This window comes from Notolabrus celidotus, chromosome 18 (assembly GCF_009762535.1).
Source record: "Notolabrus celidotus isolate fNotCel1 chromosome 18, fNotCel1.pri, whole genome shotgun sequence".
In the NCBI taxonomy this organism is placed as follows: domain Eukaryota; kingdom Metazoa; phylum Chordata; class Actinopteri; order Labriformes; family Labridae; genus Notolabrus; species Notolabrus celidotus.
In genome coordinates this window covers 12014739-12030398 of record NC_048289.1, presented here as the reverse complement: position 1 = coordinate 12030398, position 15660 = coordinate 12014739, and the positions used below count along the sequence as shown (strand labels likewise).

The window sequence follows — 15660 nt, the reverse complement described above, 5'->3', positions numbered from 1 at the left end:
GTATGCCTGTGTGCGTGTGTGTGAGAGTGTGAGTGTGTGTGTATGTGTGTGTGTGTGGAGAAGGAAAGAAAGCATTGGCTTGGATTCATTCAGTACCTAAGGACTGACTGGATGAATGTATTTAAACGTGCTCGATGAGAAATCTCATTAATTATCGTTTGTTATCGCGGTGGTTTCTTTAAATAGACGTAATACTTGGCACTATGAATAATATCGTTTGTTGTGTGTTGGAGCCACACATCCTCTGTCTACACTCATTTGCATATTCATTAGTTTTATATAACATACACAAAACGATACAGAGGTCCAGTCCGGAATTTCATGATGAATATTTCGACAAAATATGATAATTTCGGTCAGGACGTCAAGCTGGACGCCATGTTTGCTGGAAAAAAGCTGAACCGGTTCGGTAACGGAGGTTCTTTTATTGAGTTGGCAAAAAACACTCATGCTTTGGGGTTGTTTCAACTCTAGAAAAGTTCTTACACCTCTGCTGACTTTATAATTACTGCGTAGTTGTAGCTTTAAAGCTAAATAACTTTTCCCACAAAGTGTCATGTGCATGATTTTATTATGTAAAATTAACTTTAAAATACAAATAAGACGGATAGTACTACATTTTGTTTTAATTTTTTATAATTTATGATTTTGAAAAAAATATTGTAAAATTAATGGTAAAATCTACAATAAGGTGTATCTTTCTGTACTTCATTTACAGTATCACTGTATATTACATACTAAATAATTTATACAATTATAGTTTTATATGACTTTAAATTAAAATTAATTATAAATTAATTCAAAACTTATAATTTATACTATATTGATACATTTCTTTGTAAATTTTGTGAGACATTTAACTGTATGCCTTCTCTAAGTTAAACTGAAAAAATAAAAAACGTACCAAAAAGATATTTTCAAGATGTTGAGGTAAATGCCTGTCTTCCTTGCATAACACTTTGAACAGATAATCCTCCACTTTGACTGATACCTTTTCTCTCTGAATGTTTTGTGCTCCAATTTAAAAATTATTCCGTAATGCTGAAAGGAAAAAAAGCGTAGTAATGCAGGGTGATAATGCTATTGAAATATATTCAAGAGGGCCTCTCACTGGGTCTCAAGGTGCATGACACTGTATTGAGATTCCAGATATCCAGACTCTCCATGCATGTCCCTGATGGGGTTTTGACTGACATGATGGGCATAGAGGATTGTTGTTTTGGGATGGGGGTTGGGATACATTTCAGTGTGTGTGAGTGTGTGTTTGCTGGGAGGTTAGGATGGGGGTTACCTTTGTGCTCGCCCCCCTTAGAGATTCAGAAAGCTGTATGCCTGGCCCTAGGCCTCAGCACAGGGGGTAGATATGATGTGGGGTTGGCCATACCAGGGCAGGAGGGGGGTTACGACGGGGGGTATGTTTCAGATCTTTGGGAAGAGACACACACACACACACACACACACACACACACACACACACACACACACACACACACACACACACACACACACACACACATAAACACTCATTTTCTACAGTTTCACAAGACAGAAGCAAGTGTATCGCTTACAGAAAGTCAAACCAAAAAAAAGGAAAAACCTCTCATTCTGCCTGTTTCTTCATTTCCCGGAAAACGTGCAATCCATCAATTTGCCGAAGCCTCTTATTTAGATCAGCATGGCGTCTGCTTGAATATGGTCGCGCTTGACAAGGTGATGGAATGACAGGCGCATACCAACGCCATAAGACTCAGCCCCTGTTTGATAAAACCCCACAATGATATTACACAGACGTTTAGATTACTGATAGGAACAGTGGGAAAGCCTTTGTCTCTCTTTCCCCTCCCTTTGCTTTCATTATACTCTTTCCCTCTTTCTTCCCCTTTTTCTGTGATGTTAGCCCCTGGGCAGTGGTTGTGCAACTGTGTGTGTGTGTGTGTGTGTGTGTGTGTGTGTGTGTGTGTGTGTGTGTGTGTGTGTATGTATGTGTGAGATTAGGGATATGTTTAGCCTGCAGTAGCACAGGTGTGCAGTATTATGGAGGGCGTGGCAGAGCTTGTCATTGAACAGGTGTGTTACTTCCCAGACAGCAGACGGTTTTTGTTTACATGGCTGTGTATGTGTGAGAGAGTGTGTTTGTGTGTGACCTAGTAATACAGACTGAAGGGCCTACGTTCATGTAACATGTGTGCACACATTCACAGCTGCACACCAAACCACACACACACACACACACACACACACACACACACACACACACACACATACACACACACACACACACACACACACACACACACACACACACACACACACACACACACACACACACACACACACATACACACACACAAGCCTTAAAAGGTTTTCTCTCTCTGGTTGCTTGTGTTTTCTGTTTTCTAAAAACCACACTCAGGAAGCTTTGGTTAGACTAAATAACCTTTCTGCCACTTCTTTTCTCTTTTTGGCTTTCCTTTTGCTTTTTCTTTACCTTTTCTTCCTATTCTTACTCTCTTTTAAGTCTTGTTAATGAAGAATAAGATTCTGAAGTCAGTTTCTTTGCAGATGATGCACAAACCTATGTGTGTGTGTGTGTGTGTGTGTGTGTGTGTGTGTGTGTGTGTGTGTGTGAGTGTGTTTCGCATGCAGCAGCTCTGTCCATTCATTATGATGCTGTCAGTCATGTCTCTTCCCTGTTGGAAGTTTTTTCGGCCCCCAGCTTTGATCGTCATGTCAGCACAGACCAGACACCCCCCTTCACTCTCCTACCTGCACATACACCTTCACACACAAACAAATTGCATAACAAAGAGAGAAGATACAGTGATTATGTGTGTTTTCATATATTTGTGTGCGGTCATTGAGGCACATGGTGTAGTTAGAAGACACAACCATATATGTTTATGTGTATATGGTTCTTAATGTGTTTAAGTTAAACAGTGAAGAGGGCTTTGATGAAAAGAGGAAAAATAGAATACAAGAATGCAAATGATGGATGGATGGAGCAGGGGAAGATGAGGAGGAGGAGAAGGAGGAGCACAGGGAGTCGAGAGGCTGAATGTTTCCACCTGGTTGGTAATCCGGTCAGATTACCACCGCCTGACGGCACCCACTGGCCGCCATCCCTGACTCCTCAGCCTGCCGCCTCCGCTGCCTCTCAAGAGTGCGAGAGAGTGATAGAGAGAGAGAGAGAGAGAGAGAGAGAGAGAGAGAGAGAGAGAGAGAGGGGGGAGATGTGTGAGTCTTTGTGTGTATATTTGTGTGTGTGTGTGGGATGAGTCAGCAGTGGATGAGCCTCAGACAGACCCAGCCTCCCCCTCCTCACCTCAGCAGCTCTGTACCCAGCTAGGGCTCAGGGGGGCACATCCTCGGGTGCAGCGTGCAAGACGACCCCATGTGAGGAGGAGGCAGCTGGTGGAGGCTTGGGCTAGGCAAGATGTGATTGGACACAGAGTGGAAGGAGTTGAGTGTAAACTGTCAATTTCATTCATTTTTTTAAAATGACAAAAGGAAAAATTAAACAGACTCATTTTCAATTTAAAAGGTTTTCAGCATTTTTTATATTTGGCTCGCACTCGGCTAGGAAAAAAAATGTAATGTGAGATTAGGTTGTTCGATATGACAATCATGATATTAAGTGTGATTAACAGATGGTAAAAACTTAGCTCTAGCTTAGTTTCTGAGTCTATATGATGTTCTTTATGTTCTTGACAATACCTGTATTTGTATTGTATTTGTTTTAAGTCTCACCTGACGGCATCAAAGTGGCAAAAATGTGGTAAAATGTACACATGCTGAGTAGGAAAGCATTGCTTGTTTATATCTATTAGTGTTTTTTCATTTATTGCAATTAATTCAGAATTTTGCAATGTGTTTATTGCAATTTTAAAAATTATTTTGTGTGCCATTTCTGCCTTTATGAAGAGGATAGGACAGCAGAAAGAGTATGAAATAGGGAGGATAGAGTGGAGAAATTACATGAAACAATCGGCCATGGACTGAATTTGAACGTAGACCACACACCTGAAAGAAGGGAGTGGATTTTTTTTCTTTTAAACAATTATTCTTCTGGATTTTTGCCTTTATTTGATAGGACAGCTGGAGAAAAAGTTGATGCAACAGGATCCTGAGTCAAACCTGAAGCCAGTGCGCCGAGGACTGTAGCCTTTGTACATGGGGCACCTGCTCTGTTCTGAACTAGCACCCCTATTTATTGCAAGTTTGCAGTAACTATAACATTGCACTAAATTGTGTACTCTGTACACACAAGAAGAAAACCGATTTAGACTGCATCAGACTCAAACTACATTTAGGGATTTTTATCAAAACTTTTAAAGCTCCTGTGAGGAGTTCTTAACTGATTGTAAAACATATTTTTATTGATACTGATCCCTTTATATGGCCTACAAAGTAGACCATCAGAAACAAGACTGACAATTTCAATACTGTAATTCTTCATGCCTGAAACTGTGCAAGGGTGTAGGTGTCAGACTAGCCGATTGACAGAACAGGGAAGAAATGACCTTTCTATACATTTTGCACAGTAAATATTCACAATGAGAGACATATTAGACTGTTAAAAGAAAGCAGCATGATATGTTTGTGATTGAATAACACCTGGACATGTTCAGGACAAGACAAGCAAATCTTACCCATAAGGGGAAAAAAATGACACAAATCAAAAGTTCCTTACAGAAGCTTTAAAAATATCTTCATTTTCACTTCTGAAAACAACTTAATTTAAAAGAAACCAAACACATCATATAAAAATTTGACCTACTGCTCAGAAAATCAAAGGAGCACATTTTGATACAACGCACTGTTATTTTGGCTTTGCCATTTTGGTAATAGATAACATTTGAATCATATTTGTCCCATTATTTTTTTAAGTATGTGTTGGGCAGTGATTTGTGGCATGCATTAGGAATAATGTTTATTCAAAGGCATGCTTTAAGCACACACACACTCCAAACAGATTCCACTAAAACAAGTGTTTTTTGTCAACCTATAAACATTGGAAACTGATTTAACACCCACATCACTACTGCACTTATGTGAACGTAAAATGAAATATGCAGCATGGCCAGGGAGACCAGTTAAATGAGTCCGACTGCAGGAAATTGTTGACGCATTAAAGGCATTAAGTCATTAAGTCATTAAGCAAAGTCATTAAAATCATTTCCATTACAAATTAGACTCTTGTGTATTCTTTGATATTTCCAGCAAACTTCTGGCTCATCATTTAAATGTATGAATGCTTCTAATCAGATTGACCCTGCAGTGACTTTGACCGACTCGTCTAAAAGGCCACGGATAAAAAAGTGAATTCATAAAGTGAAACTCTTTTTGATGTTGGAGTTTGGAGTGAAGTGTGCGTCTGTTCTGAAGCACATTTGCAGCAGTGACAGAAGACTTTTGTCTCGTCTCCAGCTCTTGTCCAACATGTGAACAGCTGCTTATTGTCGGTAGCGGTGATTTGAAGGGAGCCGGGTGCGTTTGGTTGCGACATCTCCGGGGTGTGAACACACACCACCATCTGATGACTTGGCATGCGAATGGAGAGCGCCAGACTTCCTGTGTCCATGTGCTCCCTTTTCTCTCTCTCTTCTTCCCTCTTTTTTCTTCTTCATCTGCTGTCCATCACAAGGCCAGGCCTCCCTTCCACCCGTCTCGTCTTCCTTGCTCCTCTCTGACCACATGCTCTCCCTCCCTCTTCTTCCTCTCCTTCTGCTTTCCTCTTTCACTTCCCCTTAGCTCGGTTCCTTTCGCCTTTTCGAGTGGCCCTCCTTCCTCCTCACAGTCATGTTCCTCTCCTCCTCCTCTTTCTCCCCCCTTCACTCACCCCTCAATCGATTCCCCCCTCCTCTCATATCCAGCTCCCATCTCTCTCCAACTCCCCATGCACCCATCTCCTCCTCTCCCCTCTCAACACTCCTCCTATTTCTGTCTCAATTTCAGCCTGCTTCCTCTCCTTTTCCTACATTGCCTCATTTGTTTTCTCCCCCCATAGAGTCCTCTCTCTTTTCTTGCCCCCACCTCCCCTCCCACCGGCCGGTTGTTAACGGGCCCGTCCGGTGCTGCTCGGCCCAAAGCCAACTCACTAAATCAGAAACGATTGGAGGATTTGGCAAGAGGGAGTGAGTGCTCAGTGCGGCGCCTTTTGAAGTCAGAGAAACGAGAGAAAAATGACATTTTAAACAGCCCGCAAAACACAAGGCTAAAACAGCTTCTTACTCTGTGCAAGAGGAGGGGGTGCTGGGTGTGTGTCTGTGTGTGTGTGTTCATTTAAAGATTCAATATAAGGTGTGCTTGAGAGAATATGTAACTGCTGAGGCTGGAATTCATGAAACAAATGCAGGAAAAGTGACAAGATTTGTAGGAAATAAGCTGGTATTTTTGGGTGCACGAATGTGTGTGTGTGTGTGTGTGTGTGTGTGTGTGTGTGTGTGAGAGTGCTCTTTTAAGGATTCTACATATGGCTGTAATGTGAATATGCTGCTACTTTTTTTTGTGATACAACTGCGTGAAAAATAAATGATATTTAAAAGGAAAGCAAGTTTTTGTGTGTGCACAAATGTGTGGCTGTGCTGAGTGAGTGCGTGTCTGAATGTGTATTCTCAAGGTTCATTACAAGGTATCGTATGTGAGTACATGGCTTTTTAAAATTGGATACATTAGACAAATACATAAAAGACAGGTCAAACACGCAGGTATTCTCGTGTGCAATAATGTTTTTATGTGCATAAATGTATGTGTCCATGCATGTGTGTTGATTATAGAATTATTTCCAGGCTTTTTATGTGAATTGGTGAATGCGGTTTGTGATTTCATAATAGAAATACATGAAAAGCACGGGACAGTAAGATTAAGTAAGTGAACAAACTGTGTGTGTGTGTGTGTGTGTGTGTGTGTGTGTGTGTGTGCGTGTGTGTGTGTGTGTGTGAGAGAGAGAGAGAGAGAGAGAGAGAGAGAGAGAGAGAGAGAGAGAGAGAGAGAGAGAGAGAGAGAGAGCATACATTTATGTGTGCATGTACATGCATTTTTTAAAGGTGTGTAACATGAATATGTGGCTCATGTTGTGGATTTAGGACTAAATGGATGATTAAGACTACAGCTGTAAAATGTGCATTTTAAATCACCATTAATCACTAAATTTCAATAGTTGTTCAATCGCGTTTGTAATCACATGTCAGAAATTCCATTACTTTTCTTATTGAAACATAATTAAGTCCATATTAACAATTTAAAGCAATTCTTTCCATGTCTAGATTGAGGAATTAAATGAATGCATTAAGTCTTCATCAGTGTTGACTGGCCTGCAGTCAGTTGCCACCTATTTAGCAAGCGCTGTAGTCAACTTCTATGATTTAGTTTCATCCACAGGTCTGTGGACATTCACATAGTGTTCTGTCAAATTTTGTGTTGCGGTTACCTGCGGACATCAGTCTAATCAGCTGCACCTGTATACTTAGCTCGTAGGTGGTAGTTCAAACTCAAAGTACTGCTGTGATATTTTTATTTTTTGTTTGACAAAAAGTGCATATAACTTCTAAGTCAACTGAGGAGCTTAGTGGTATTTTAAAAGTGAAATTCAAAAGCGCAGTGGTGTTACTTTTCATCACGGTTACAGCAGGAAGCAGGAAGATGCTGAGGCAGCTTACCATGGTGTGCCAAAAGGGCCAAAATAGCGCAGAAAAAAGAAAACCCACAGTCATTTTGGATATTGTGTCCCAATGCATTAATGCTGGCAGCTCCTATCAAGACAAAAGACAATGTCTATGAGTGCATATGTATGTGCAAAAATGTATGTGCATACGGAATCAGAATCAGAAATACTTAATCCACAGTTGTCACAGTAGCTCTTGTACACAACACTGCAGCAGTAGAGGAATATTAACAGAAATAGGAAAACAAGAAATATGAATACAAATAGAATAATTAATACAATTATCACAGTGTTTATGAAATAAAGCTATTTACAATGAAAGTGCAGAGAATTAAAGAAATAAACATTACCAGCGCAGTGTTAACCAGAAGATATGTTGGACAGAGGAATGCATGGTTAGATTGAATGAAAGACATTAGGTGGGTTTACATGAACAATTTAATCAACTTAGAGTTTGGAAATTTGAATAAAAATGACTCATAAACACTGATCAGAATGAAACTGCTGATCTGATCTAAAATGTAATTGGAAAAAAAGGGGTGTTGTACTTTGTTTTCCGATTAAACAGCCATGTATACACTCATTTCGATTATATTCTGCTGGGAGACGCTTTGAGCATGCTTGTTTCTCATCTCTCGTGACTTGAGACTGGTTGGAATATGAAATGATGGTTCTTTTTGACATTTGTTTTCATTAAAAACAAGACAATGACAAAAGCTACATACCAACATAACAGACGCTTGTTTGGTATCAGTATTGTGCACTCAGGTTATTAAACAAATTGTTGACCGTTTTAATGTGTATTTTGTAATTATGTTACTCATGAATTTGGAACCATGATACAAATTCAAGGACACAAGATGTTAAATTAAAACAAGTTTTTGTCTATTCATGAGTGCAATAATGTGTTTGTGTGTCTGCACAAATATGCGCATCTTATAAAGATTCATTATAAGGTGGTTTTATGTAAATATGTGGATGTTCATTAAGATTTATGGAACAAATACACCAATAGAGATGCAAAAAGAAAGCAGAAAGTTGTTATAAGGGTGTGCTATGGGAAAATGTGGCTGCTTGGGCTTGGATTTAGTATTATCCTAGATTCAAGAGACACAAGATATGTGAAAAGTAAGAAGGAATTTGTTTTCGCATAAATGTGAATTTGACTGTACAATGTTTTCATGTGTTCATTGAAGGATTCATTATCAGGAGTGTGATGTTTTTATATGTCTGCTACAGCAGGTATACATGAAACAATTGGGGGGGAAAGGTAGCATGATAAGTGAAAGAGGAAGCAGGAATTTGTGTTTGCCCAAATGTCTCAGTGCATGTGTGTGGACAACGTGTGTTTGTATTCATTCAAGAAATTCTTAGGTGTTTTGTATAAATATATGTCTCCTAAATTTTTGATTTAACACGGATACATGAGTTTCAGTGTGTGCGCACAAATTGGTGTGTCTGAGTTATTTGAGGATTGGCTTGTTTTGGGGGTCAATGATGGAAAAGTGACCATGTTTTTGAAAAAAGCAGGTAGTTTTCTGTGCACTAACGTGTATGTTTTAACTAAATACCATTTAAGGAGTTTTTTGACAATATGTTCCTTCCGTGAATGGATCTATGATACCAATGCATGAAAGAGCAATTTGACTGCGTTTGCAGACACTATAATTCCCTGTTATTTTATGACTCTATTCCTTCAGAGGGGTCAAGGCGATCTCCCATTTACACAGCATGACAGTGAGGTGACATCGCTTAGCAGGAGGGGAGGGGCAGACATGATGTCACAGCCTCTCCTCATTCACAGGTCTGCACCCCCAGAACCACAGCAACCCTTATCGCCGTGGTTACCGACACCTGAGACAGAACCCTGGGTCACATTTACGCCTGACTCATCGTCACTCGAGCTGACTCGTTTGACTCAGCTGGGGCTCTTTTTTTTCCCTCTCAGCTGTTGTGTTTTTAGTTCTCTTTTCAGCTCTGTTTGGCTCTTTCATATTATAATGGCGTCCTTTCAGGCGGGTCTATGTCCAGTTTGTTTTGCTGTCAGGGGCTCAGATGGATGGAGGGGGATGTAGGTTCATGTGAAGGTGAGGTTAGCGAAGGCGGAGTGGTCGGATGGCCTCCTGAAGCCTACACCCTTTGAGTCGACTTCTGAGCCACACTACTGCTGTCGTACTGACAGAGAAGACTGAGTATTTGGTGTGAAAGAAAGCTAATGTGCTCTTAAATAGGAAATAGGTTAATATCAGTGTGTGAATGTGAAGGTGTGTGTTTGTGTGTCTTTGTCTGTGTATGGAGGTAAGAGAGAGAGAAAAGGTGAAGCAGCTGTGTGGAACAGCATGGATCGTTACACAGTGACACACATGAAAGCATTAAGTATATTCAGGAGCCTTCGTTGAATATACATGGAGCCGTGTGCAGCTTTGTGTGTGTGTGTGTGTGTGTGTGTGTGTGTGTGTGTGTGTGTGTGTGTGTGTGTGTGTGTGTGTGTGTGAATGTGTGTGACTATCCCCTCCCATGCTCTTGCCCGAGCTGAGAGTAGTGAGGAGAAAAAACAAGGAAAGAGAGCACGAGAGAAAGAGAAGGGGGAAAAAAAACAAAGATCCGTCATCAGTCATTCATGGCTAATCAGTCTCGTGGGATGTGCACACCACACACACACACACACACACACACACACACGCACACACACACACACACACACACACACACACACACACACACACACACACACACACACACACACACACACACACACTGCTCTGAGGTCCTAATCCTACTGGGACTGTTGTGCCTGTGTGTGTGCCTGTCTATATTTCGTATCCTTGCTGATTAGAAGTAAACTCTCCTTCATTTTCTTCTTGTGCATATGTCTTTTTACTTCCACTTTTCTCTGTCTCTTTTTCCCAGCGATTCTTCTTTTCTCCGTCTTTGATTGCCGCTTAAATGTCTCTTCTCCGTCTCTCTACTTTTCTCTTTTGTCTCTTTAATAACCGCCTACTGTCTTTCCCTCTCGTTTTGATGTGTGTTTTTGTAATGTTTGGAAGAATGTGCATGCATAATATAGGGACGTGCTGTGTGTTTGTGTGTGTGTGTGTGTGTGTGTGCACACTTATCTCTGCTTTTGCATTTGTGTGTGTTTACTCCCGTCTTTGAGTGTGTGTAAGAGTTTGTTTGCACGTCTTGCTTCATTAGAACGTCTCAGTATTTTCCTTGTCTGTTTCATCTGTTCTTGTGTTTGTTTCATTTTTGGCTGTTTGTCTTAAATCAAATAAGCTCTTGCATGGATTTTAATTTGATTGTCAAAGCTAAATTATTAAGAATATTACTGAATATCATAACTACACTAAGAATAAAGCTTCACATTTTCTTAAACAGTACAACCCTCTGGTTATAGAGCATGACATGCTACATGTTGTGTAGTGCAGAGAGTCGTATTTCTGCCCTTAACCAAATCTCTCAATGTTTAACCACCTTTTCTGACATTCAGTGCAGTTTGATGCTTGCTCTGTGTGAAAAGTCTATAGCTGTATTCACACATGCACAAAACTCATGAGAAATTTTGAGGAGAGCTCTCTGCCAGTCTCCCCATTTTCACGTGAAGCTGAGGTGAGCCGACTCAAAAATGATCAGGAAATATTCAAAGTTCATCATGAGCGAGCCACGTTTTATGCTACCAGTGTGAATCCAGAAGAGTGACACGTAATGGGATAAATGAAAACATCCAAGGTTGAAGAAGGAGAATCATTAACATAGATGCAAAAACTGTCGTCAGAGTTGAGGTCTCTGTTGCTTGGTTTGCTGTCATGTTAGCCGTTGCTTCAGCAGTGTCTTTTTTCTGTCATATCCTGCCCCCTGAGACCCTATTCCACCCCTTGACCACTTCACCATTCATATGACAGGGAAGGCTTCATCATGTGAGGAACATGTATAAACAAGTAACTTTTGAAATTCTGGTGGCAGAGCTCCTGAAAATTTCAGGGTAAATTCCAGGAGTGCATGTGTGAAACTGGGTTTAAATTGGGGAATTTATTTTTGAAATTAAAGTTGTAGTTTACAGTGCAAACATGGTTAGCCTATTTTTAGCTGCCAGGACACATCATTATGAGGATAGAATAGATATTTACTGATTACAAAATACATGTAAGTAATTTACAGTGACATATTTAAAATGAAACTTACTTCAGTCTCTTGTTTCAGTGGCCTTAATTATTTGTTTTTATCAGCCATTTTTTTCTCACCACAACTTGTGCCAATTTGATGTTATCACGTCTGTTTTACTGGAGGTAGGGATAAAAGGATTGAATGACACCAAACTTAATGCCTCTATTTTGATCCACAATTTCCTTAAGCAAGAACACCAAAACGTTTCCTGTCAGGACTCATTGAATGTATTTTTTTCTCTTTTTATATCAATAGAATATTTCTGCAGTGTCAGACGAAAAAAGCCTAAAATCTGAAAACATCACCTTAGGCACAGGGATACTTTGACGGGCATTTTCTCTCTTCATTGTGTCATTAGATTTTTAGATCATTAACTCAATATTTGACAACAAGTAGATTTATAGAGAAAAATAATTGCTTGTTGCAGATTTAATATCCTTATCCCTCTCCTCCATGAGCCAATTCTTTATTTGGTTTATTTCCCTTTTCTCTCCTCTCTCCCTCCTCTTTATTTCCTCTCTGTGGATCTCTCCAATAATATTTTATTCCTGTGTAAATATTACAGCAATGAGGGAATATAAAGAATGGAAAAGCCATGCTGAAATAAGGTCACACTGGGTTATTCTCACCTGCTTTCTCTCTTACATCTCTCCCTCCTTCTCTCTCACGCTCCCTTTTCTCTCTCTCTCTCTTTCTCTCTCTGTCTTTCCATCTCTCCTCCTCCTCCTCCGCTCGCTCTCTCGTGTTCGCTGTCTGCTGATCCCGCTCTTCTCTCTTGTTCAGTCTCACATACACACAGGCACACGCTGACTGTCTGACGCCCACACACGCACAGAAATACAGTGTAATACACACACACACACACACACACACACACACACACACACACACACACACACACACACACACACACACACACACATTTCCACACGCTGACACCTGCATGTCGAGCCGTTGAGGGTCTAATTTAAGTAAAGTGCTTCTCTAGGAACCACAACCCCTCAGCTCACGATGATGGAGGGTGATACACAGCGGCGTGGTTCAACACACACACTGACACAGTTATAGACGCACACACACACACACGCACACACACACACACACACACACACACACACACACACACATATCCTGCTCGAGTCATACCGAGATGTGACTCTGCGCGGAGTGGGATTGAGGGGAGCGCTGTGGATAGCTTGAAGGCATACTGTGGTCAGAAATTCACTTTTCCTTGGGGCTGGTAGGATTTTGTGTTCTGCTCAAGGACACTTCAGCAGGTTGGATGCTAGCTGACATGAATACAGCTAAACACGGTTCTGTTACTGCATGTTGTTCCATATGCATTAACCGCCCTGCTGCTTTGCTGCTGCTACGTAGGTGTGTTTGTTTCCACAGGAGTTTGAATTAACTTTAGCTGAAGCTGCAGCGCTGCTCCAAATCTGAGGCCAAATCAGAAAACATCATGGAAAAAAAATTTGTCGGTGAAGTTAGTCCTTGATGAAAATGAAGTAAAATCCTGCCAATATATATATGCCTGCCTGGTGTATCTATAATTGAATTGTGTACTCTTAGAACAACCTGCATCTCTTGAAAGCAAAGCTAAATCTTAACTTAGCTTTAGGATGACATGTGGTACTGCGTTCTGTTGTAGAGTAGACACCCCAAAGCTGTTTTTATGACAAAATTCATTACTAACACACACACACACACACACAAGCACGCATGCATGCATGCACGCACACACACAGGCACGCGCGCGCGCACACACACACACACACACACACACACACACACACACACACACACACACACAAACACACACACTAACCAAGATTTCAAGTCCCATATCATCTCCTAAAAAAGTAGGAGAATACAGTATTTGCAAGTACAAGTGCACGTGGATGGACATCAGCTAACATCTATTCTACTTTATTGTTGTTTTAACAACAATTTAAACTCCCACCAAGTAAATATAGTCAAAACTGAGCTCCATTGATTGAACACGGCTAAACATGGGAGAGGAGTTTGCAAGATAACAATGTCAAATTGGCATACAAGGTGCAGCTAACATTAGCAGAGCTAGCACCCTCATCCTTTGGTCCTCCTCCCAGGTTAGACTCCACTTGTCTGAGCTGGTTACACATCATGCACTCCAGTCATGTGGTTATGTGCCAGTTGCTAAATAATGGCATTCGCCAAATTTGAAACAGGCAGAGGTTGAGTTGAGGGGGTTCTAACCTACTGGCAAACAGCTACATCATTCCACTCAGCTCCGTGCTCCTAATTATGCAAATGTATTTATAACTACAAGACAAAAGGAACAAGATAGAGATAAAAACAATTTTGAACGATGCAGAAAATATTTTTCTTTCAAAAAATAAGGTTGAGCATTTTACCGTGAGACCTAAAGAAAATTCCTTGACTTTTGGAGCCAGCCTCAAGTGGACACTCTAGGAACTGCAGCTTTTACACTCCACTCCCACTTTGGCCTCACAGGTTGCTGCTTGGTCTGTCCATCTGATATCAATCAACTACGACAGCATCTGAAGGTCATTTGTACTAAAACCCATAGCTTCATAAGCCTAAGTACTTGCACATTTGTTATCAACTACCTTTAGGATATATCTGAACCCTCTTGTTACATCACACAGCCCATAAATTGTCATGTTGAAGCCATAGTTGTGCCTTTTGATTAAAAAAATAAATGCATCAAACAAATGTCTTTGAGTATACCAGATGTCATTTACTGTGGCAAATGATTTTGGAGAAACTTGTGTCGCCCTATCAGGGCTAAAGGAAATGAATGATCGAAATATAAAGCAAAATTGTGTTTGTGTCACTTGTTGGGTGTAACAGCATTTTAGCCTGTGGAAAACTGGTTAAGATTCAGTGGACATTTAAATCTAATTTCCCCTTGACTTCAACCTAATTTAATCCCAGTGCTGTGTAGTAAGTGAACAAACTTACCACTAACTCTGCCACTTTGAGTTAATTCACCACTGCCTCGTTAGTTGATGTTTGACACCAGTTAATAATGCGTGGTGTGTAAGAACCAAGAATGACAAATAAAACAATAGATAAAAGAACGTCTTGTCAAACTTTACTGAACTAATAAAGAAGGAACCATTTCTTTCAGCCAAAGAGCAGTCATACTCAAGCCAACTGACAGGTTGTAACTCTATTTAGCTATTCACTCAAACAAACAAAACAGCAAGATGGATATCTCTGATTAGATCAGATACCTTACACAAAATGATTTCAAGGCTGTTAACTTACGATACCGTGGGTCCATCAGTCAGACAGGTTTGAAGTTCCTACGTTTGCTCCGTTGATACCTGGGACACGCGTTTCAGACACACTCCATGAAGTCATAAACTCTGTCGCAGTAATATCAGTAACACACCGCACTATTCCTACTCCTGACATCGATTTTAGAGTTGTACCGTATATTGGGTTTAAAATTGGCGGTGTGTTTTGAAAGTTGTGATTGGCTTATCGGATAATTGTACGTGTTTACTGTGGGAGGCATGTATAAACCAAGCGGCAACCTCTGGTCTAAAAATATGAGGCCAATGCGGAAGTGCTCAAAACTGCAGTTCATAGAGGATCCGCTTGAGGCTGGCTCTGGAAGTACCGAAAACCACAGTGTAGTCTGGATAGCTCATTTCCCGATCAGCACACACTGTACGGGAGGTGAATTTTTTCATAACCCAACAATTTTGAAGCTATTGAGATTACAAGTTTTCCATTATGAGAGGCATAGCTGACTTATTTGACAGGCGGGAACACTGTAGCTGTTGGCGAGGAGGCTCAAAGTCTGCCTCTTTATGGCA

At 40.6% G+C, this 15660-nt stretch overlaps 1 protein-coding gene across 1 annotated transcript in view; it reads left to right on the top strand.

Moving 5' to 3' along the window:
* The window catches only part of bahcc1b (BAH domain and coiled-coil containing 1b), a 67874-nt gene that overhangs the window by 4974 nt on the left and 47240 nt on the right, over positions 1-15660 (top strand). The gene's annotated exons all lie outside the window — the stretch shown is intronic.